Below are 26,157 nucleotides of genomic sequence, written 5' to 3'. Positions count from 1 at the left end.
GGCAGGAGAAACCACTCACACCGTTCCCCTGGGTCAGTTCCTATTATGTTTCCCACCGCCGTTGTCCAGGCCCGTCGTTGTCCAGGCCTCGTCAGGGCCTTCGGGTTTCCTGGCATCGGTGGCTCCCTAGATATCTGACTCCAGGCAGTCGGCCATAGGCAGCAGGTCTCTGGGGCTTCTGGTTCCCTCAGCTGGGGGCTGAAGTGGCTCCCTGCTTGGAGCCTCCACCAAGCATAATTCTTCCTCGGTGGTCAGCCAGGAATGAGCTCAGCTGGGCTGCTCCCTTTTATCCTAGGGCAGCATTTGGAGCATGCACAGCAGAACCGGGGGGAGGGAAAGGGGGGATGGGACTTCTGCCACCCATAGTGTGTGGTTAACTCTTTCAGTGCAGGGTAAGCCCATCCCATCACAGTCACCCATATTCCATACAGTCTCACAAATACCCCTCACCTCACAAGGGTGTTGTGAGAAAAATGAACTAATGTGCGTGAAACGTGCAGGTTTGTAGCAATGAGCATTGTGGAAAGGCTCACAAAAGAGATTAATAATACGGTCTTCAAAGTAAGGTTTGAACAGTGTGCAGTAAATAAGGCCTGAAGGGTCACACATTGACCAATGAGAATAAAACAAAATATTGAAGAGCTGCTCACATCCATTCTGTGCACTGAATGAGGTAGGGGTCCTGTTAAAAACATAGTATGTGATTATGTAATTAAAGACTGTATCATAGCAAATACATACAAGGGGCTGAATTAAGGTGGCATGGGCAACCTTAATCATGGATGTCAGAGCTCTTTATTAATGTTGTCTTTTCCATCCCCCAGGGAGCTGAAATTGTGCCCCTTGGAGCAACAACTGATTGGCCCTCTATTGGGACGCAACCACAGGCGTGCACCAAGTAACTTGGCATGTCTTCATGACAGGATTAGCTCAGGCTCTTACTTCGGTGATGTCTTTAAACCCCCTCCCATCTACATACCACACCTTCTCACCTGAGTCTGCTGATGCTGTTAGACCCAGGCTAGCTCCCCATCTGGGGATGTATACTAGAATTGGGGTGCCATTTTCACTCAGGCTGCTAATCCATTCACTTTGCATTGACAAGACAGGCTAAATCACTCAAATACTGATATTCCTCCAATGCCTTCCCCACAATTCCCCCATGCGCCCAGAAGGACAGACACAGTCTCAACTAGAATCACAGAATGGCTCCATTTACTGCAGCACAAAGAACCAGAGGAGAGGTCCTTAGAAGTCCTGGTGCCACACACAGGTGAATGCAGGACTAGTGAGCACACAGGAATTGGATAGAGATCTGAAGCGTAGCTGATCACTGGACCTGGGCTAAGCTAACCAGCATGTTGATAACCCAAATTAACTCTACAGTGAATACTTACCCAAAAAGAAAAGCCCAGTTCCTTGCTTTAGGTTCAGAGCCACATTCCAAAACTCTATTTCTTTGAAAAATTCAGGCAAATTCAAATTAAAAAAATTATGCACATGTGTTTGAACAGTGAAAATGATAATCCACTGGCACAAACTACCATGGAAAGTGCTGGGCTCACCATCTCTTAATGTCTTCAGATCAAGTCTGGATGCCTTTCTAGAAAATATACGTTAGCCAAATGCAAGCTATTGGGCTCAATACAGGGGTAACTAATTGAAATTCAATGGTCTGTGAGATACAGGAGGTCAGACTAGATGATCTAATGGTCCCTTCTGGCCTTACACTCTATGAATCTATGATAGAAATCTTTAGGTTGGGGCCGTCTGTAAGAAAAACAATCTGTCAGACATGCCAATATGGATCATTCAAATAAATCGGATACTTCAGTCGTTTATCGTTCAAAAGAAGTAGTAATTGGGGGTACTTACTGGTGTAGAGAACATTGCAAGGGAAACTACTGAGAAGAGGTAACACGTAAGAGTCAGCGGCTAGGGCACTGAGTTGGGAAATTAGAGTTCTGTTCTTGGCTCTGCTGTAAGGCCATGAGCAAGCCACTCTATGACTCTGTTTCCCTCCCTACCTTTTTTCTATTTAGATTACAAAGGCTTTGTGACATGGACTGTCCCTCACTATATGTTTGTACAGTGCCTAGCACAATGATCACAGCTGGAATCTCTAGGTCAGAGGCCTTCAATGTGTGTGGTGCGCCCCCCTGGGGGGACATGGGAGCCCCTGTCACTCCAGGGCTCCCAGCGAGGAAGCCTCAGGGCTGAGAGTGGGAAAGCCCTTGCTGCCCTGCCACAGCCCTTGGGCCCGACTGTGGCCCTGCTCCTAGCCCTAGTTTGAGAAGGGGGGGACGGGGGCACGGACAGGAGTAAGGAGGTGCATGGGGTAAAAAGTTTAGGACCACTGCTCTAGGTTCTACTATAATACAAATCATAATAACAGAAGCAGCACAAGTGTGTTTCTGAGCTGAGGAGTATGTGAGCTGTGTAGCTGCTTCCACTCTGTTCCCTGTAGGATGCACAATTACTTTTCTATGGTGTTTGCCTTCCTTCAGGGAAGCTGTCATTTTCTGGAAGTAGAGATGATAAAACCTGTACAGAGGGGAGTTTCATTTTGGCACTATCTAAAATAATTCCTATTCAGAGTATATGTTTCAACCTGGGAGAGAAGAGCAGATATATTCCTCTCCTCAAAGGCAAAAGCTTCAATCCTCTCCAGTGCCAAACCTTCAGTCCATCTCCACCCAGGCTTTGCAGAGCATGGTCCCACCTCCCAGCTTCCTGAAGAACTAGCTGCAGCCCCCTCTCCAGGAGGCTTCTATGTGTCTGTTACACGTGTAATCTGAAATTCTGCAGCCCTTTGAAAACTGACCATTGGTTTACAGTGTCATCCAAATGCATTGCACAAGTGCTGCTGCACTGCTGGTATTATTAGTTTTCCTGTCAAATCCAGTGAAAACCTTCCTTTCTGAATTTACTGGAAACTGGCACAGACTTTCCAGTCTGCTCCAGAATCCAGCCCAGGAGTGCTGCCATTAAAAGCAAGTGTCCCCCTACTGAATTATGTCCAGCTTGCTGCAGAGTGTTCCCGAATAATACCAGGAAATGCACTTGAATGTTATCATCAGATTCTAGAATATTCCCATCCGATGTGTGGTATCTCTTCACTAAAGGCATTGAGATTGAGAAGTTACAGGGGTAAGCCTCTGAAAAGGAAGACATGCATCCTGAGATGAATCCAAAGCACAATAAAAGGAAGTCAGAAACAGGAAGAAAGCCAAAGAAGGAGAATTTTTGACAAAAGAATGAATTGGTACAGCAGATAGGCATAGAGTCTTGAAATGATTTGGTATAGGAAATCACATCTGCTGTTGCTCAAAACAAGATCTTTTCCTCTCCCAAGTCAAATCAACTGCTGATGGTGCTTCAGAAGAAAGAGATCCAGAACCACCCTGGCCCTGTAGCTTTGGGAGGGAGTATGGATTGAGCAACTGTATGTTCTTGTGCCACGGAAGTCAAGCAACTTTCAGTAACATATCCAGGAAGAAATCCGCATGAGTACAGGTCAATATGGATGTGTGCACTTGCTTCTGATACTTCAAATGTATGTAAATAGAAAATGGTAGAGTGGTTAAAAAAATTCATTAGTTTAAAAAATCTGCCTATCTTAGGGGTTTATCCTACCACCCTCACTGTGATATCTGAGCATCTTCCAGGTAAAATCAATAGCAACACTGCAGCCCCTAGTGGACTTGATGGAATCTCTGGCACTTCTTCCTTTACAGGGTCAGAACTCTGCTTGGGGTAGGGTTTTGGGTTTTGTTTTGGGGATTTTTAAGGGTTTAGAAGTATAAGGGGGTTTCGTTGAGCAAATAGAGTGTGGGAGGCAGGCATTCTTGCCCAAACACTATTCTATTGAGCTATCGACTGGATGTTAGGACTTGTCGCTCCACATGTTGGAAACAAGGTTGGTCAAGAAGTGTTTAGCGACCAAGATTATGCTGACAGGTAGCAGGACTAGATGAACCACTAACCTAATGCAATGTGGCAGCCTCTATATATTGATAATTAGTAACTGATAATCAATAACTTGTCAATAGTCAATGACCAATTGACAGATAATCAATAATTGATAAAAATTGTAATTGATTGAGAGGGCTTCTCTCGAGTCTGGATTAGTTCAATAGCAGCAAACCTCAGATGCATCAGCTTTGCCTGGTGTAGGAAGCCGCTGTGGCCTCCCACGGAGACAGAGCCTGAGGAAGGGCACGAGAGCCCTGATTGGCCCAACTCACACCCTGCCCCGGAGTCTGCCCGGCAACAAGGGACCCGCGCCATGATAGGACCACCCGGCCAGGCCAATTGGCAGCCGCGGGGCGGAGCCCCAACAGGAAGGGGAAGGATAAAAGCCTGGCCCCTGAGCTCAGTAGGGCCTAGATTGCTGCCAGAGGCAGATGTGCTGCCCTGCCAGCAGAGGCCGAGGCCAGAGCCTAACCGCTGCCGACGACAAACCCCGGCCCCACCTGGGCCCGGGGATTGGATAGAGCCCTCAAGGAGCTGGACTAGGCAACCCGGCCAGGACGACTGGGCTGAGTTACCCTGACCTCGAGCCCGGGGCTGTGCTCGGGAACTGCCAGACTGGGCCGAGACCCCAGAGCCGCCCGAGTGGCGGGCACCCCCGGAGGCCGGACCAGATTTGGAGGAACTGCCGGCCGCCGAGCCCCTCCCCGCAGCGGGGCAGGACTTGGAGGAGCTGCCCGAGGCCGAGCCGCTTGCACCAACCTACAACGACCTGGAGGAGCTGCCCCCTGAAGAGGAGTTTCCTGCCTTACCCCCGGTCGACGAGGAAGGACTAGCAGCGCTAACAAAGGTGGACTATCCTTGGGACACGGAGGAGACAGGTACCAGGGTCAGTGGGGAGGAAGTAGCCCAGGGACAGCCACGGCCTGTGGCTGAAACCACCTTATAACCGGTGTGTTGCGGCGGGAGCCCCGCCGGCACAGTGGCAGCCGCTTCTGCCACTGCTAGGGCCCTGGGCTGGGACGCAGTGGAGACGGGTGGGCCTGCGTCCCCCTCCCCTTCCCCTTGTCCCTAGCCACCCCAGGAGAATTGCTCTCCTGACCCCGCCTGAGCGATTAACTGCTGCTCACTCCTGCCTAGGGGTTGGAGCCCTGGACTCCTGTTTGCTTGCCCTGCCTGAGGGCCGGAGCGATTAACTGCGGCTCACCCCTGCCTAGGGGCTGGAGCAACTGACTCTGTGCTCGCTCGCCCTGCCTGAGGGCCTGAGCAAGTAACTGCTGCTCACCCTGCCCAAGGGTGGACTATTAGGACTATTCACTCGCCAAGCGTGAGCTATTCCCTGTTTGTAGGAAGCCGCTGTGGCCTCCCTCGGAGCCAACACGCCTACACCTGGATTTATTGATTTAACAGTTAGCAGAAACAGCACAGAGAGATGTAGAGGCAGCTCATGGATGATATCCTGAACCAGAATGCCATCCTGCAAAACATGCTTCTTTCCTTGGCCAGCAGATCCTGCAGTCCCGTAATTTAGGACCCAGCCACATCCTTCAGCCCCTGGACAACGCTGGCTACTGGGACCAACAGCAACTCCTAACCTCTGCATCCTCACAGCAGTGCTCCCAGTATCTCCCATTCACCCCTCAGATCCAAACTCTGGGCACAGAGAACACTTGCACCTGGGCGTCCAGCTCTTTTGAACCCTGCAGTGCCCCCTGAGAATTCTGAGCCGAAGCACTCAATCCCAGAGCCAGGCATGCAGACAAGAAGAGCCAGAGGCAAGGCATATACTCCCCTTTAATCCTCCCCATCCTCCTTCCCCCCACACACCCTCCACATGTCATTGTATTTGAAATGTTCTTACTATTGCACTGTCCACTTGCTCCAGCCTCTATGAGATTTCCCAGAAGAGATGTCTGTTCCTGCTGCTCTGGGAGAAGTCGTGGTGGATAGCTCAGTCTGTTCCCACACTGATCAATTCCTGGGTGTGATTGATGGGCCAGGTGGCTGATCTCAGAGCAGGATCTGGGTTCTCCTATATTGATATAAAGAATGCAATGAAAAACTATTCTGATGTGGCCAGAGCAGCTTGCTACCACCAGTAATGAAAATGGGGGGAAAGGGATCTTTGTAGTTTGAACTCCTTTCTTCCTGACCTTTACCTAGTGCATTGTGGGAATGGAGGTGGAGGACTATTGAAACTTGAGGCCTGGTACACACCCCCATCCACACTGCAGACTTCGTGTCACAACCCGAGGCAGGAATACACCCACCCCTCCCTCAGGTGTGCTAGCTGACTCACCCTCTACTTGCCCTCAAACACAGGCTTCTGGGGTTTAAGTGTGAACAATAGGGGGTTATGGCATAGCCACGTGCATGGACACATGCAGTCACCAGCATAGATGTATCCACAGATGAGGAACTCCACATTTCAGGGTATGCAATGAAGGCATGGGAGTACAGCTTGCAGAAACAGCAACGCAGCATAGCTTTGCACTGAGAGCTAAAGGAACATCAACAGCTGAGGGAAATGACCAAGTCAGTGACCCACAGAGTAGACCCCAAAACTGTTTTGCTTCCAGGGAGCCCCACCAACTTTAAGGCGGCTTCAGCTCCACAACTAAAAACATCAGCACTGGAGACATAAAGGGGAAGATGGTGAATCAGCCTAAGGATACAGAAACCCCGTCCAATCTGAGGCCAGATTCCCTAGGGACAATGGAGAATTGTAACTGGCCTAAAGCTGCAGTTCCAACTCTGACAGAGAGCACGAGAGACTGAAACAGAATGTTCTTGAAAGAGCACAGAGGTAGTTGGCCCCACTAAGAAGCTGGCCTGCCTGTGTTGTGGGGGTGTCTGGCCTGTGTGGGGTCAGGGACCTGAGACCCAACTGTAGGAATCCATTCACTGTGGTACCTTCAGAGAAATGGTGCCCAACTGGTGGCCCTTGAAGGTGACTGCATTGAGAACTCGAATGTATTCCCTGTGCCACATCCGTTTTCCTGAAGAGCTATGGGAGCCCTAGGGAAAGCAGGAAAAGAGTTTGACTAGCTCTGCTGAACCTAGGACATTGCTTGGTGAAGATGGCTCCCCTCTCCCACACAGCACTGCTCAGGAGAAGCTGAGAACCTAATCTCCCTGATTCTCTATCCCAGCCCACATTAGAGCAATCTCGGGGCTGCTCTAACATGTGCTGGCTGGCTATGATCTCCAAGGGACCGTATGCCAACTGGGGAATGCTGGAGCACATCAAACTCAGCTAATCTTCCTCTCCACCCCCTGCCTTAGGGGGCTGTGAAGAGAAAGGCATAGGAACTAGCTATGCTGGCTCTATGCTGCTAGGGATTCCTCGCATTTTTCACACACCGAGATTCTCCTCTGTACAGACTTCAAGGCACTGATCTAGACCAAAGGGACTGATTCTGGAAACACATAAGTTACTTAGATGTGCAATGTTGGCAGGATCAGGCCCAAAGGCAGCAAAAATAATTCTGCTATAAAACAAAACTGTGGGGCTGTAGAGCAGGCAAGCCTGGGAAAGGGGGGGAACATGGTGTTTCTGCTCTATATAGAAATACCGGACTTCTGGAGTGAGCAAAGTTGTACCTTGATTTCCAAGAGACCAGAAAGTAATCGATAAGGCCTGTGAATTTCACTGCAAATTAGAACCAGGAAAAAGACACTAAACTTTTGGTTTCTTTTGCATTCTATGACTACATAGAGCTTGCATTAGGGGAGAGAGAACTTTAAAGATGATCTTGTGCTGATGCATTCAAGGTGTTGGCTTCATTTTTTTTTGCTATTGTATTACTACATTAGATTTGAGTCTTTCTTTTAATTGGAAATTGATGCCAGATTTCTCTTGCTGTCAAACTTCCTCTTTAAGAAGTTGTAAAGCTAATCCTGCTAAACTAGAGAGAATGTGAGGTTTTTCAAAATAGGATAAATAGAGCTGCTTTCTTTTCAGGTAGGAACAGAGCTTGTCACATATATTCTTATCTCGTAACAAAATATTAAAGGGTTCTTTTCTCTGTCCCCTTCCCAATTTGATAACTCTATATCCTTCCCTCCAGATTCCTTGGCAATATTACGGAATATGTTGTCTTCTTTTAACGTTACAAGTGACTGTGTATTTGTTTTGCTCTTTTTATTTTCATTTCCAATTGTATATGTAATAAGTTGGAAACCATTTTCTAATGGCAAATAGCTATTTGTGATATGTCAGATGTATAGGAGTCTAGTTTACGCAGCGTTACTAAAAGGAGCAGTACAAATTACAGCCGGATATTTGGTTGGTTGGCTAAATCTGAGTTGCCACTGCTGATGATATGTATCATTCATAAGAGTTTTTAAAAAGAGCATTCATTTTGTTGCAAATTGCTGTGATTTTTGGAAATGAAAAGACATGGAACAAAAAATGCACTAGACTAATATGGCAAGGCAAATACCTATATATGTTCAAGAAATTGTTTTACTACTTTGGCTTCATACTGAAATATTTAAGAGGAATTTTTGAAATACTGAAGACAACCATTTTCTATTAGCTGAAAAAGATTTACTTTTTTTTCTTTACAATGTAGAGAAAGAAATTCTATTTTTAAAATACAAAAGTTGTTTTGGAGTATAATATCTGTAGGTATATATTTTGTGTGTGCACATACACAAAAGTGTGTATACATTTTGAGCGTAGTTAGTGACCTGGAGGTTAAATTCTCTCTTTGCAATGAACACCTTTACTGGACATTGTTTTTGAAAATAACACACAATGCTTTTATATTTAAGTTTGGCTGTGTAATAAATTAGTACACAACATGACTCACAGTAACGTAAAAATCTCTCTTTGGTTAACTATTAAATTCACAGGAACATATATATATAGAACTCCAGCTGATTGAAATAGAAATACATAGAACGCAGGGTCATTACAATGCATTGTCATGTTTTAACTTTCATTTTAATATGTAGTCTTTTTCAATGACTTTTTATATTTTTGCATTTTGAAGGATAGCCTCTTTTACACTTTTCTTTCTTTAGATTGATTAAGGCAGGGGTTTTTTGTTTTGTGGTTTGGGTTTTTTTAATTAACCAAACACATGCAGGGCTTTTTACAGAGCTAAAAATACAGTCAGGACAAACCCGAGGGATATTTTTAATTAAACATATTGTCTGGAAAAAAATTAGTCTTGGTTCTGTTTTTTTTTCAACAGTTGTTTAGGCATTTCATAATAACTACTTTATTCACAGGTAGGGTTAGCAAAATCGTATTTCAAAAATAAGGGACTCTTTTCTTACCACCCGCACCTCACCCCTCCTCCTGATATTATTATCATTATTATTAATTAATAATAATAATGAATAAATAATCAGTACTCACCTACATTCACCAGGGGCATTTCTTGCTGCCTTTTGCAGCACTCAGCAACTTCCGATCTACTGTACAGAGATGAATAAATAAGGGAAGTCCCTTCTAATAAGGGACTGTTGGTAACCCTGTTCACAGTGGTGAAGGAGGGAATGTGAGGGAATGTTGGGAAAATGCTTTGAAAATAAAAACCAATGTATACTGTGCATGTATAAAAATTATTAATATTATTATTCATGTTTCTTCATTGTTCAATGAAGCAGAAACATTTCCCATATGGAAAATGGGCCCCATTCTCTGTTTTAATATATTTCAATTTATATATGCACATTAATGGAAAAAAAATCATATGAGACGGAGTGAACAATATCTGTATTTAATAAATGTCAAAAAACATTTAGGGATAGTAACAAAACACACACTTCTTTAAAGCTGTCTGTAGCATACCATAACTCAGGAAAGGGGATCACTGGCACATTTTAAAAATGTCTAGCTTGTCCTTAACTAATACTATATTGTTGCTTTAATACAAATTCAATAATATTTCATAAAGGACTAATAAATGTAAGGTAATACATTTTATGGAAAAAATGACATCTTAGAAGTCAGACTTCCTTAAAGCACTCTGCTAATAAACACTTACTGTGCATTGGAGAGACACTGGCAATTGGTTGTGCAGATTATAAAAGTGCAGATTAGCAAAGTCCTATTTATGTGTAAATATATATATATTCGCAGAGCTCTTTAAGAATGGATCTTAGGGAAAAATGCTTTCATTTTCTTGGGACACATATATGCCATACACATCTTATATATAGATATAGATAAAATAGTGCATTCATGGCTGCACTATTTTCACATTTTGAAAATAAATCGGTCTGACATTTACACACCTTTTAAGCGTGTCCCATAAAAGTATGTGCCACTTTACAAGTTTCCTTAGGAATACCTAGATGTCTAATGTCTAGATGTTCAATGTATCTTGATTTTATTCATGTCATGTTCCAAATATATAGTCTCATATAGGAGGCTAATTTGTGATTAAAGGCAGTGTCCCAGAACATTATTTTAAAAAACTTTGAGACCCTCTTAACAATTAATTTGGTAATTTTTTTTTTCTTCTTAAGTAAAGCCTGAGAATACATGCTGGGTATATTAATCCATGTAAATACCTTAGTCTAACAAATGGATTGTTAGAAGGCAGTTATAGTTCTGATTTATGTTTACAAGCGCACTTTATAAGATTTTTTTTTACTTTGTTTTACATAATGACAAAGATTTCATAGCAGTAAATATCAACTCTTCATAATTAAGGAAAGGTTCAAGCTGACTGTAGACCTTTTAACAGACTGTTTTCAATTTCCAGCTATCTTTGGGTGATTTGTATTTTGGATAACATTGTTTTGTGTTTAGCAACATATTAATATTATAGATATTACACAAACAATTTGTATTAGTTATTCATACAATAGGGTGCAACATTTTATTAAAGATTTCAGCAACAGTAGGTGACCATCCCAAAAATACCTCCCACCAACTGTGCTTTGTATTTTCTTTTACTTGTTCCACAATTTGTTTAATTTCATTAGCTGCGTGGTGGAAAGTGACCATAACTTTACATGCATTTTCCTGAGCCTTTTGTAAGTGGTTTGCACAATGGAATGAGCTAACAATTGTTTAATTAAACTTATATCTATTCTCAGTGGCACGGGGTTACCATTCTTATACATTTTATGTTGAACTTCAATTTTTTTTTATATTTAACTTCAGTTGATGTGAAGTTAAAAATCACACCCACCTATGGAAACTATAATTCATAAACATTGGTTTTCATTAGGATTATGGCTTATATTAAACAAATAATAAAACTGTTTACACCAACTTCTAATAAATACACATTTATTTCCTATACACACAACCACAGACCCATTGTTCAGAAAAGAATTTAGTTGATAATGGCATTTCCCCTTTTTTTAATTTCATTTAAACAAATATCAGAGTAATATAATAAATAAACTCCTTTCTCTCTTGGTACACTTTGATTTCTATACCACAAGGGATATTTTTAAGTATACCACTAACATTTTAAATTGCATGGATGCAATTTTTATCATTTTATTCTTTGTTCCTTTAACAGTTACATTTAATGATTTTCCCCCACTCTTTCCATGGCCACTTCATTGATGGAGGTTGCTTTGAACTTCTTTTAACTTTTTGCTAGCTATATAGTTGTCCCAAAATATTATTAAAAGCATTATACATTACAAGGTGGGTTTCTTGGGTTTTGTTTGTAGAAGGGACACTCTTCAGATTCACATCAATACAGCAGGAGCTAGTAAGCACAAATATCAAAGCCAGCCAAAACAAATACAACTTCATTTTTTAACATTTGGATCCTCTCTTTTCTGCAAAACAAAAAGCAAACACTCTTTCCTCGCTTTATGGTGGGGAGTTTTCATTTTATATTATAATATTAAAAAATGCCAACAAACTTTACTTATTTGTAATAAAATATTTTTATTTTGACAGAACAAAAATAGATTTTAACAAACGATTTCAAACTTTTATAACAATAACACTTTTCCTAAGATAAACTGCAGAAACATGCAAAGAAACTAGCATCATAACAACAATCACATCCTTAGCAGTCTTAATCCATATCCCACAAAACTTTGTTAAAAAATGTGGGTATTTCTGCTGCTCTCGCCATTTTCCTCTACCCTCTTTGGTGTTTCCTATACATGTATTAAAGAAATATAACTAAAGTTACCTATTGCCCTAAGTTTTCCTTAATAATAATAATAAAACAAAACAAAAATTACTCCTTAAACTACCTTAAATCTACTTCTAGTTAACTTATTTACACAAAAGCTGAAATCAGTTAATTAAAATTAAAAGAAAAGATCTTATTTTCCAAGAGCACATCATACACAGTATGAACTGAGCAATGCAGTTGATTGATTATGTCCATTCCAAAGACTCCATGCTTTCCCATTTCAAGAAAACCAAATTGAGCCTTTAGCTCTGTCTTCCCTATTTTAATATCCACATAAGAATGTACAAGGATTATACTTGACACCTGATTGATTCCAACTATTTCCCTTATTTGTGGTGTATAATAAGGTAATATGAGAATTTGCTGTAAATTAGCAAGATTTAAAACAAAGCAAGTAGGTCCTGTATCAATATACGTAGTTTGCTGGAATAATTCCTTGAAAAAAAATCACAGGAACCACAGGCCGGCCCCATTCATCTTTCATTAACTTTGCTATAATATTTGGATGCAATTCCAAAGGTAGAAGTTCCTTAGATATTGCATGATCCATGGAAGGGAACTCAAATACTGTGGGTTTCAGAGGAGGAAGTTCAGGTGATAAGGATTCAAGGGAAGACCGTTCAGGTGGTAAGGGTTCAGGGGAAGGGGAGTTTAGTAGCGAGAAACCAGGAAGAAGAGACTGATGTAGTGAGGTTCACAAGGAGAAAATTCAGACAATGAAGAGTTAATAGGGGAGAATGGATCACACTTAGGATATGGTTCCAATAAAGCAAGTGATTAGAAGAATGAGAGTTCTAAGGGAGTAAATGTTCGCTCTTTATTCTGTTCCTGAATCTCCTGCATCTCCTCCCCTGATATTTTTCCTCTTTCACTGTCTTTTCTCTTTCTTATCTACATTTAAAATTTAGAAGACTATACTTACCACTACTTGTTATACTAACATTACAATTCCCTATTTCTAAGTTATAATGCATGCCTAACTTAAATATATATTTTATTCCTTAAGGTTTTTTTTCAGAATTTCCCTTCCAGCGCTTTCCCTGAGAAAAATTAAACCACTTTGACACCTTTCTTTTTTCCCTGATGAATGTTCAATTGATATACAGTGGGACTAGCTTTATTTACAATTTTATAGGTCCTAGCCACACTGTGCTGAGGACATGGACTTTTTCTTTTGTATATTTATACATCACCACGTCTCCTATTTGCCACTCCTGTGGGTGCAGGATTGGTCCCATCTTTTTATTCATTTGCTTAACATTTGCTTTAAGTGTTACAGCTACTTGCCTGTGCGTATTTGCTATGGATTTTAATAGCTGCTGCAGCCACTGATTTGTTAATACTTTAGGCTGCAATGCATCTGTAGGCACCCCAGTCACCCAGCACTGTTCAGGCAGTTGCGTATCTCTTTCCTTCATATTTCATGTAACAGCTTTGACTAACTGTATTCTACAAACATATATAATAATATTCAGATAGGATTGCATAACATTTAATCCACTGAACAAGACACCATATCTGATCCTACTTGATGATACGTCAGGCCAATGCAGTTTCATATTTTCCATTTTTCATGCTGAGGAAATGGAATCCATAATTACTTCCATGAACTACACATTTTTGCTATTTGGTGTGAGTTGAAAAAATTGCTTGCATTCTCAAATAATTTTTTGATAATTCTATAATTATAAGTAAGAGTTATAACATATATTCTTATACAATTTTCATTATATATATCATTCTTATTTCCTTTAGACATTTTGTGTGGCATTAATGCTAGTGGGTACATGTTTTGTGGATTTAACTCTGTATTGAAAATGTAGGTATAGGACAATAGGGAACAAATCTAAACTACATACTGAGTGGAACGTTGCTACACTTTTGTTCCTTATGACCAAATAAGAATTGCTTATACCAGATTAGAACCTAGTGCATATTATATCATGCATCATTAAAATAACATTTCAACATAGACTTGAATAACTTGTCATATGTATTGCTTAGTGCCTCTAATTTATACTATTGTTCATGCTTTGGCTGTACAAGAAATGCAAAATTTGGGCCTGGCATGCTCTGAATAATAAACTATCTTGTACAAGAGAGAACTGACTATGATGACACTAATGAGATTAATAGTGTCCTTTGTATACTTCCAACATTTAAAAACACCTTACCTTTCCTCAGCTGCTGCTAATACGATCAGAAGGACTAGATTGTTAGAAACTGTTTGTAGACTCTTTGCCCTGGAGCTTCTGAGATGCAGATTGTTTCTTTCACACTAATATACAAAACTATTTTAGCTTTAAATAAATCTCAGTTCAAGTGAAATTTTATTTTCTCGTCTAAGCATATAGTTTCAACACATATGATTCACAGAGATCCTTTTAACAGACAAAAATTATGAACCTCATCGGAGTGTGCTACAACCTGGTAATTCATGGCATTAATCTCTGGTAGAGTTACCATAATCACCTTCAATTACAGTGATTGATTTATACTTCATACTCTGCCTGTTAAGGTTACACATTAGTGCGTTTAGAAACATCTGTTCTGAACACCCTTTTCTGTAAGAGATTGAAACCCCTAAATTACTTGAAATTTGCTGTTGTTGCTACTATGTTGGTCCCAGGATATTAGAGAAACAAGGTGGGTGAAATAATATCTTCTATTGGACCAACTTCTGTTGGTGAGAGACAAATTTGATCACAGCCTAGCATAGGCATGCGCAGCACATTTGATTAGGGTGTGTACATTTCATTAGGGTGTGCACACATTGCCTATGGAATTTTACCTGAATCTTACCTGCCGCCGTAAAAAGTACCAGCGTCCTGTTGTTTGGCGGCAACTCGCATCGCGCGCCAGGTCCTTCTCCACCGCCAGAAAAACTGCCGCCGGGTATCTCAAGCCCTGCATTAGGGTGTGCCTGGGCACACCTGGCACACCCCGTGCGCACGCCTATGCAGCCTAGTGAATGTTTCTGATGTCCTTCGGTACTTTCAATGTACAAGAACCATTGCTAAGAAAGACTGCAAAGAAGGGAACAGGAAGGGAAGGGATTAACATCAGATTTCACTGTCCAAGTCTTCCTCGGGCAAATCAATTTATCCTATCAGTAAAATGGGTGAAATATTTACCATTTCCGCCTCACAGGGGTGTTGTGAGGCTTAATTCATAAATGCTTGTAAAGTGCTTAGAACTCTGCTAGTGACAGATGATATACAAATGCTAAGTATATTGGCCCTGATCCTGTAACAGGATCCATTTGGATGAAACCCCATTGAAGTCATTGGGGTTTTGCATTGCAGAGATCTGTATGAACAGATCTAATTGTGGGAGTGAGCCTGGAAATCTAAATGATATCAACTAAGGTCCTGATCCTGCAAAGCCTTAGACACATGCTTAATTTTATGCAATCTGAATAATCTCACTGACAACAATTAATTGACTTGCAGTATGTAAATTTAAACACGTGCATAAGTCTTTGTAGCAACCAGGTTTAAAATAGTTGAGTTACACATTCCATTGAGATCAGTCCACACTAAGATCAGAATCAGACCCTCCCTAACAAATGCAGTTACTACTAACAGAATCGTAGCATGGTTTCCCAGATCAACACAGACAAGGATTTTTTTAAGGTGAGCTGTGTTAGAAAACTTTGCTTAGGGCAACAATATCATCTATAACAAGGTTTCATTAGCACACTTCACAGAACAAATTCCTGCCTACACCAGCCTGGGAAACGAGGCTAAAATTCTGGTAAGTGCCAACCCGGTTTAATCTTAACTGAAGTCAGCATGGTGCTGATCACAGTGTGGAGAGGATGTGTTTTATGTGTACAGTGATAAATGTGGGCTTTGTAAAAATGAAAGCATTGAGAGAAAGGGAGAGGGAATCTTTGTGCATCTTGCAATGAAAGCAAGCGATCTGAACCAGAAAGATACAACAATTTGGGGAATGTGATAGAAATTTCACTACATTGTTCTCTTTTTAATACAAAAATTTGTCTTTTCCCCTTGATGAGGGTTTGAACTTTATAGATACAGTCTGTGCTGCTGGGAATAAATGGGAGAAGTTTTCTGCTCCAAAGGAAATAATTCCGAACCTTTTGATTCATTTTCCATGGTGCATTTCTCAGGACACCAAATAATAATTATAGAAACATGTTACATATGTGTATTTGTATCATGAATGTGTGCATTGTTTTAAATTTTCTCTTTCTTTTAATTTGGATTCTTGGAACATAAGTTTATTGTTGCAAAGATGGCTGGGTTTGGGGTGGAAACTGTTCTGGTGTCTATAAGCTTATGGAATCTCAAACCTACAGCAATAATAAAGTTAATGGACATTTGTGGCTTTACAGTTCTTTACAAGATCATCAAGTATCTCATCATTGCTGCCAGAATTTGCTGTTGGTACTGAAATCCCCAGGTCTATCTGTGTTTCCTGTGAGAAGGCCCAGTCCTGCATGGCTGAGGCCTGAGAGCAGCAGCACTGAACTACCTGTCGAGCTGCTTTAATTTGTGCTTTTTTAGTCCTGATGCAGTATGGTGGAGTGAAGTGAGAGGAGAGGCATTGCTAGCTGGTGGGTCAGCATGAGGCATTGAGCAACTGTAAAGATCCCCTGGTGTGGGTGGGGCTAGCGGCCCTCCCTCACCATCAATCTCCAAGGAAGGACGCACCTGCCAATGCCTGAGCCCTGTGGGGAGTTCTAGCAAAAGGGGGAAGTTTCTAGCCCTCAGTAAGTCAAGCAAATAGTTTAGGGCCACAGCCCTTAGGCAGGGCAGGCCAGGCAAATGGAGACAGTCTGTAGCCCTTTGTAGAGTGAGCACACAGTTCAAGGTCCCAGCCCTTAGGCAAGATGGGGCAGGCAGCAGGGAACAATCTCTGGCCTTCAGCAGGGCGATCACCCCTAGGTCGGGGTAGGAAGGGAGGAGAGGGACACAAGCCCACCCAACTCTATTGATTCCCAGCCCAGGGCCCTGGCAGTGACAGGTTGTCCCATCACTGGGTCAGCGGGGCTCCAGCTGAAACTTGCTGACTCGGCTACAAGCCATAACGCAGCCGGCTGGATGACTGGCTCCCCTGGGCTCCTTCCTTCACCCCTTTCCCTAGAGTACCTTGTTCCTCAAGTCGCTCCCCATTTCCTCGGGTAACACACTGCCCAAGGGAAGTTCCAGAATCCTTCAGCCTCGTCGCTCAACGGCAGGTCCAGGAACACTTCGGAGCCGTCCGCGGAGGGCAGCTCCCTCTAGGTCAGAGGGTTCAGGGGTCTCCTCTGGCTCACCGGAGGTTGGCAGCTCAAGCAGTTCCTACAGGTCGCAAGGTCCAGGGGTCTCCTCCAGCTCGCAGGCTCAGGTAGCTCTGGCAGGTCCTCGGAGCCCCAGGCATTTGGCAGCTCCAGCAGCCTCTCCTCAGTGTAACAGTCTGGTCCAGACCCAGGCCATATCACCAAGGAAGAGATGTCCTTCTCCCTCGGCTGCCTTCCCCTCACTGAGCTGGAAGGCCTGCCTTTTATACTTCCTGTCCTGCCTTTCTGCTCCCGGTCAGAGTGGGTTTGGCTCTCCCTCACCATCAATCTCCACAACCCCCGGCTACACACACCCCCCTCAAGTCCAGCTCCCGGTTTTCACGGCTGGTCTGGTCTGCTTCTCCAAGCACAACAGCGCGTCTGTATTCGCGTGCTGCTGACCGGCCCAGTGCCACACCATAAAGGCAAATGTTTTCAATGCCAGATACCAGCGCATTAGGCAGGCATTTGTGTCCTTCGTCTGGTGTAGCCATTTTAGGGCCATGTGATCAGTCACCACCATGAATGGGCTTCAGAGGAAGTAGTAGCGAAGTGCCTCCACCACCCACTTCACGGCCAGTGCCTCCTTTTCAACTACTGAATATTTTTGCTCCCTCGGGAATAACTTCCAGCTGATGTACAGCCTGGGGTGTTCCTCCCTGTTGATGTCCTGGGATAGAATCACGCCCAGGCCCACGGTGGAAGCATCCATTTGGATGATGAAGCCCTGATTGAAGTCCAGGCTGTACAGTACGGGCTCCTGACAGAGCATGTCTTTCAGGGCTCGAAAAGCCCTCTTGCGTGGAGGGGTCCACTGTACATGCATCAGCTGGGTTTTGGTTAAAAGGTTCATCAGGGGGGCAGCGATGGTGGTAAAGTTGCGGATGAACTGCCGATAGTATCCCACCAGCCCTAGGAATTGCCTGACTTGTCACTTTGTGGCCGGGGCGGGTTGTTCCTGGATAGCCTGAACCTTTCTGATGAGGGGTCATACCACTCCTCATCCCAGGGTGTAACTGAGGCACTTCTTAGGATTTGCCGTCAGGTTGGCTTCCCGAAGGGCTGTCAGTATGGCCGCGACATGGTTGAGGTGGTCCTCCCAGCAACAACTGTAGATGACCACATTATCCAGATAGACAGCCGCATATTCACATGGGGCTGCAGGAGTCGGTCCATCAGCCACTGAAAGGTTGCAGGGGCCTCGTGTAGACTGAAGGGCACCCGGGTAAATTGAGAGAGCCCTTTGTGGGTGGCAAAGGCCATCTTCTCCTTGGACCCCGGTTCCATGGGGATATGCCAGTAATCCTTTGTTAAGTTGAGGGTCGAGATATACTGGGCCTCCCTGAGGTCATCAGGGAGCTCGTCGACCCAGGGCATGGGATAGGCATCAAACCTGGATATCAGGTAGACCCTCCAAAAATCGATGCAGAATCGGCAGGACTCATGTGGCTTGGGGACCAAGAACACTGCACCACTCACTTGTGGAGGGCTCAGTCACCCCAAGGTTCAGCATCGTTTGGACTTTCTGGTTGATGGCCTCCCACAGGTGCCGCATGAGGGGTCAGGTCAGTGTATGGACCACCTCCCCGGGGTTAGTCTGGATCCGATGGTGTACTAGGGTGGTCTGACCCAGCATCACAGTGAAGGTCTTGGGAAAGGCCTCCAGAAGGTGTCAGGCCTGCTTCAGTTGTCTCTCGGTGAGGCTGTCATCGAGTAGCGGTTTCTAGAGATTGTCTGGGTCTGGGAGTCATGGCCCTAATTCCAATTTGGGGGTGTAGGGCATGATCATCAAGGCTTCCCATTCATGCCAAGGTTTCAGTAAGTTTACATGGTATATGTCTGTGCTTCCAGTGATGGGGTTGGTCGATCTCATAAGTGACGGGGCCCATCTGTCGGATGACTTCATATGGGCCTTGCCACTTGGCCAGTAGCTTGGACTCCTCAGTGGGGAGAAGCACGAGAACCCAGTTGCCGAGACAGAAAGCCCTGGTGCGTGCTCTGCGGTTGTACATTCGGGCTTTGGTTCTCTGGGCTTCTCAGAGATTCTCCCAGGCAATCTCCCCAGCCTGGATCAGCCGGTCCCCAGAGTAAGGACGTACTGGAGTAGTCCCTGAGACCGGGATGGGGCCCGCTCCCAGATCTGCTTCACGAGGTCCAATATACCCTGTGCCTGACGCCCGTACAATAGTTCAAAGGGAAAAAACCTTGTTGACTCCTGCAGCGCTTCCCAAATGGTCAGGAGTACGGGAGGGAGTAGCTGGTCCCAGTGGTGTAGTTCTTAATTCCCAAGATGCTGCACACTTCCTGGAGTAGGCGGGAGGTGAAGTTGGTTTCCTGGTCAGAGAGGATTTCCCAGGGTAGCCCTACCCTGGCGAAGATTTTCAGCAGCTCAGCGGTGATGGTTCGGGCTGTGGCGTTCCTCAGGGGGATGGTCTCAGGAAAGCAGGTGGCATAGTCCATGACGACCAGGATGCAGCGGAACCCAGCCGCGCTTTTGGTGAGGGGTCCCACGAGGTCCATCGCGACCTCTCGAAGGGGGTTCCGACCAGGAGGAAAGGCACTAGGGGGCTCTTGGCATGCTTGGGGGTGCCACTATTTGGCACTCTGGGCATGATGCACAGTAGTCTTTCACCTTCTGGTGGATCTTTGACCAGTAAAAGCAGGTCAAGACCCAGGCCAGGGTCTTCTCTAGTGCCAGGTGGCCAGTGGCAGGGATGTCATGGGCCAATTTCAGGATGGCCCAATGGTGGGCCCGGGGTACCACCAACTGAGACCGGAACTGGCTATGATGGCTCCATTCCCCTCAATGAATACCCTATGCCATAGGAATCCCCATGTAGCAGAACAAAATGGCTTTGAGGCTGCTTTGCATCGCAGCCTTAACCAGTTCTTTACAATATCTAGCCCAGAGTGTATGGGCCATAATTGCCGTTAAAAAAAATCCAAATAATGAAATTAGGATGGGCAGCCATCACAACAAATCACCTATGGGCTTTGTTAGTAGAGCAAGGGATGTGATACTCATGCTGATCAGAGACTGCTAAAGCTTGTCAAAAAATTTCAATTAAACTTTTTTCTGGAGAAAAACACTTTCATCTAAACAAAAATTTTTCGTGGAAATATACATTAGGAAGGTTTTTCAGGTTCACACTGGCATTTAGACAGACCTTCTGTACCCAGAGATGTTAGAGCTCCAGGCTGTGAGAGACCTAGTTTCAACTCCCTGCTCTACCTATTTCAGGGCAGTCTTTCATCCTCAATCACTTGAAATCATGCAGAGGAAGGATGTGAGCCTGAGTCTCCTACAGTCCAGGCCGTGACCCAAATTACAAGGCTATAGAGCGTCTCTCTGCTGGAAAGATTTCCAAAGGTCTCATTTTTGTTCTGATGTGGAATGAAACAAACACTGAAGCCTCCGAATGTTTCGTAAAACAGAATTGTTGTTTTCTGGGCACCTCGTGACTCTGCTAAGGAAACCTAACACCTAGGCACTAGATATTCCTGTCCATTATTTTTAAAAGGGGGAACCCTTATTTCTTGAAGGGGGTGAGTAAGTGAAACAGCTTGAGGGAAGAACTCCAGATGGATTCCATCTAATCTGTAACCCAGTGAATTCCTGAAGAGAAATCAGAGCAGGTAGAGGAGAGCCAGGGTATGAAAAGGAAACTGACAGGAAGACAGCTTTCATCATGCTTTCCCCCTTTTCAGCCTTATATACACTCAGTCCCTGGCTGGTAGTAGCTAGTTGCAGGATATAGGGTTTATCTTTCCGAGGATAAGCCAGAGCTGGTGCCAATGGCAGGGCTTGTTTTAACTTCACAGATGAAGTGCTCTGCTCCTCTCCCCATTGCCATTCCTTTCCTTTTTTTTAGGAGCTGATAGCGTGGCCTTGCCAGTTCCATGTAGTATTCTATAAAATCGTGGGAGAATCCCATTAAGCCCAAAAGGAACGCAGAGCCGTAATGTGTTGTGGCTCTGGGAGCTTACAAATAAGCTCAACACGTTGAGTGTCTGGACGACGTCCATCTACTCCCATTTCTACACCGAGATACGTGACTTTTTGTTTTGCTATCTGTGCTTTTACTAGATTGATCAGGAATCCTCTCATATTTATCCTTTCCAACACAATCTCAAGCATTTTCAAATTCTCTTCCCTAGTTGGTGTAGCTATTAACACGTCATCTACATAGGCGAGTACATTTTCCTTATAGGGTATTCCATCTCACGTTCCTGATACCTACTTATAACATATTGATGGGCATTGAGGAATCCCCTGGGGTACCCTGGTGAACATGTATTGATGATTACAAAATGTAAAAGCGAACTTATACCAAGATTATTCATACAAAGGGATGGAGAAAAATGCATTTGAAATGTCAAGCACTGAAAACCATTTGGCTTCTGCACTTACAATAGTCATTAGCTCATGGAATTTAGCCATGACTGGTGTTAGTCTCGGGGTTACTCTGTTTAACTCCCAATAATCAGTGGTGAGATGCCATGTCATCTGGTCCACCTTAAGGACCAGTCAAATCAGTGAGTTACAGACACTCATGGTCTTAATCAAAACACTTTGTCTTTATGGGGAAGTAATAGTTTCCCAAAGTCCTTCTTCTGCCTTAGCTGGATATTTGTACTGTTTCTGTGGTTTTGGGTCTGGACCATATACCGTTACCTGTTCTTTGGTTTTACCACATTGCAACTTATTTTTAGCAAAAACAGCTCTATGCCTCTCAACTATTACCATAAAGTCCTGATCCCAGGTAAGTAAGCTGAGATCTTGCAGTGCCTTGATAGCTGCCACTCTGTGCATAGCGGATATCACATATCCACTTTCAGGCTTAGCATCCATCATTAATAAAATCCTATTAGGCAGATCAACCACTGCTTCCAGTTCTTTCAAGGCATATATGTTTAAAATAGCATCACCCTCAAGTTTTGTAAACCAAAGGTATAATAACCTTCTTAGACCTGATGATACATCCTATAGTTCTTGTAAAGGGAACAACACTAGTTTTTCCATTATATCCCCCTACCTCCCTAACTTTTTCCACAGGCATTTCCTGAATGCAGATAACTGGTAGAATATAATTCATGTACATGAATATGTGCTGCTAATAGTTTTTTACATAGTGGCCATATAAAAATGGCTTTTTTTATTGGTGTTGCACTAAAATGTTAAAAAGTTCAAGGAAAAGTTAAACTGTATTTTCTTTCCAGTGCCATGTTGTGTATTTTTGTATTAAGACAAACAGAGCACAGGCCACATGCTGAGACACTAACTTATCATCATTTTGTCTTTTACTTGTACCAAAAGCTCTGGTTTGGTGCGTATGAAATCCACTGATAACCATGTGTTTCATTTCCCCCTCCTATGCATAGTCCACAGAGAATAATAACCCTTAGAGCCTGTCTCTTTAGAGTTAAATATAGGGATGCTTTCTTTCTAAGTCTGGAGGTCCCTGGTGTCAACTAAGCGATGGCAGCTGTAACCCATACTCATTTTCTCCATGAAAGGTGGAATTTGCATTTTCCCTGTGAGTGCCCCATAGGCCAGGGCAGGCCTGACTCTGATTTAACTTTATTCATATGAGTAATCCCACTGACTTCGGTGGTATGAATAAACACATGGATACGTGTTTGCAGGATTGAAGCCTAAAACTGTTCCTGGGACTTGTCTTCACTACCACAGATTTAGTTCACCTCATGGAGTAACTCCTAGCTCAAGTGAGAGAGACCACACTGTGAAACAACCCTGGAGCTACACAGAGTGATAGGATCAGCAGCGTGATAGGAACTGATGAGATGTTGCATCCCCACTGCATTACAAATTCCAGTGTCAGCAGCTCTCAAGCTTCACACACCCCCATTGACAGGCCAGCTAGCTTGAATTGAAAGCATTGCTTAACTCAAGATAGAGATTTTTGTGTTGGACGGGAGCTAGGTTAGGAGCAAAACTTGAGTTGTATCTCAAGTTAACACTGCAATGAAGACAAGTCTATGGATACACTGGAGTGAGCTGAATTATCAGAGATAAGTGGCTAAATTAAAAAATATTGTTCCATACTTTTTCCCAATCCTTTATTTATGTGCTGTCTATTTAGATTGTAAGGTTTGGGGAGAAAGACTACTGATTTCAAGGGGACAATGCACATGGTTAAAGTAAACATGCATTTAAGTTCTTTACTGGATTGAGTTCAGAATGCAAGTTAGATACTCAAGATCTTTTAGTCTGCAGAAGAGAAGAATGAGGGGAGATTTGATAGCAGCCTTTAACTACCTGAAAGGGGGTTCCAGGGAGGATGGAGCTAGGCTGTTCTCAGTGGTGGCAGATGACAGAACAAGGAGCAAATTGCAGTGGGAGACATCTAGGTTGGACTTTAGGAAAAAGTTTTTCACTAGGAGGGTGGTGAAGCACTGGAATGGGTTACTGTAGTGAGGGGGTGAAGCCTCCCTCCCAGACTGCCAGGGAGAACCAGACCGGGCCCGTGGGGGCAGAGCTAGAGCTTGCCTGTCTACCAACCCGGAAGCGAGGGGGCGGGGCGGGAAGTACAAAGGAGAGGCCCAGGAGCTCAGTTGGCAGCTGGCTCCCAGAGGGTACCGGTGGCCTGGTACCCAGGTGAGCCCAGCGAGACCAGGTACCCAGGGAAGCGGACCAGGGCCAGCATCCGGGAGCAGGCGAAGGAGCAGCACGAGGCTTGGGGGCCCCGCGGTACCCCCAGATCTCCCCACCCCATCGGACCAGGGGATTGTGAGGGGCGAGGACCTGGAGGAGTTGCCTGACGCCGATGTGGAGGAGGTGGCCCTATGGGGGCCCAACCTGGAGGAGCTACCCCCTGCTGATGGCCCCGAAGAGCTGCCCGACCTGCCACCCCCCCAACGAGATAGAGGGGTTCTACAATCTGCCTCTGGGCACCTACCCCGTTGAGGGTGACTGGACACCAGAACCCCAGATACCTGAGGGACAGGGGGAAGGAAGTAGCCCAGGGGAGGGGCCACATGGTCTGGTTACCGGGGAGCCGGACGGTGAGTCAGCGTGTTGCGGTTGGGACCCCGCTGACCCCGCGGCATACACCTCAGCTACAGCTAGGGACCTGGGCTGGAACGCAGTGGAGTCGGGTGGGCCTGCGTCCCCCTCCCCCTTCCCCGACCACACTGGTGACCCTTAGAGTGCTTGCTACCCCGCTGGGGCCTTTGAACTGTGTGCTACCCCGCCTGGGGAGCTAGATTGCTTGCCGCTCCACTGGGGGACTTGAACTAAGTAAAGCTCGGGGGCTGTTCCCCCAGCCCCCAAGCTGGGACTACCCCTGCTGAGGCAGGGTAGTGAGGGGGTGAGGCCTCCCTCCCAGACTGCCAGGGGGGGCCGACAAAACCCTCTACAGTTACCTAGAGAGGTGGTGGAATCTCCATCTTTAGAGGTTTTTAAGATGCAGCTTGACAAAACCCTTGCTGGGATTATTTAGCTGAGGTTAGTCCTGCTTTGAGCAGGGGGTTGGACTAGATGACCTCCTGAGGTCCCTTCCAACTCTATGATTCTATGATCTTGGTTAGTTGCATACATTACATGGTGTTTCTCTTCACCGGGAGCATAGTCCAAAGCCCATTGAAGTCAATGGAAAAATGGCTTGGGATCCTCAAGCAGAGCCCTTGGCTCATCAGGTCTTCAGAAGACAGTGTGGGTAGTGCTCCAACCACACCGAGATCTTGAGACAGAAAGTCTCTGCCCCTCCATATCACCCCCAAAACCCCTCCACATCCCATACTTGCAACATGGCTCACTCAGAAAGGGGGTGACGGTATTGGAATCAGTAGTATTAAATCCAGTTTGCAATGCTAGTCACTTCATGACTGCCAGGCAATGATGGTGCATAGGGCGGCTGATCCCAGCCACACTCCACCACACACTACTCGACTGGCCACTCCTCACCAAAGCTTAAGGAGCAACAACCTCTTGTGTTTAAACTAGGGATGGCTGTGAGCCTGGGGATAGACGGCCTTGCTGCCTGTTTGCCTCCGCTCCCTTCTTCCCACACATACAAGTCCAGGTATTCAGCGCATGATTATGTGACTCCCTAGTGTCTATCTCCCCATCCAGCTGATACCACAAAGTGAGCGTGCTAGCTGAGGTTTGGATATTTTTGCACGAGCCAGCAGGGCAGTCAAGTTGGGGGTTGGAAATGGGGCCAATATGGAGCTTTGCGGAAAAAAAAAGGAGACGACAACGACAAACAGGGACAATAGCAGGAGGTTATTTCCTAATGACTTTGGCAAGGAGCAATGCAGTAATATGAGCAATTGCCAGGCTGTCCCTCCATGCCACCAGGGTTAGTTCTCTCCCTCTGCCTTCCCACCTTTAATCAGTGCATCTAGCTGGCATCAGCATTGCTTGTTCAGATGCTAAATACCATTCACACAGTATTCCTTTTCCCCGGACAGCAGCAACGTTCTGTTTAGCTAGTTCTTTCTGAAGGAATAGCTGGAGCATGATGCCATGCATGGTGTTCTCTACCTCAGCCGCAGGGACCACAGAAATGATTCTCACTCTTTGACTGTATGTAGCACAGTCTGGCGGTTTTCTGAGCCTTCAGCTTAAAAATCACATCTTGCAGCCAGTTTGCCTTTGTAGATGTGTTTGCCAAAGGGAAAGTATGTCAGAACGCTGTTCCGTACAACTGTGGTTTTTTTTTTTAGTCTCTGATGTTGCCGTAGAGTTCCCAGAAGAACTGGTTCATCTTCCTTTGTGAAATTGGACAGGGGTAGATA

The sequence above is a fragment of the Emydura macquarii genome, unplaced genomic scaffold (genome assembly GCF_026122565.2).
Source record: "Emydura macquarii macquarii isolate MOO-44397 ecotype Brisbane River unplaced genomic scaffold, CSIRO-AGI_Emac_v2 contig_1483, whole genome shotgun sequence".
NCBI lineage: Eukaryota > Metazoa > Chordata > Testudines > Chelidae > Emydura > Emydura macquarii.
This window is presented reverse-complemented; position numbering follows the sequence as displayed.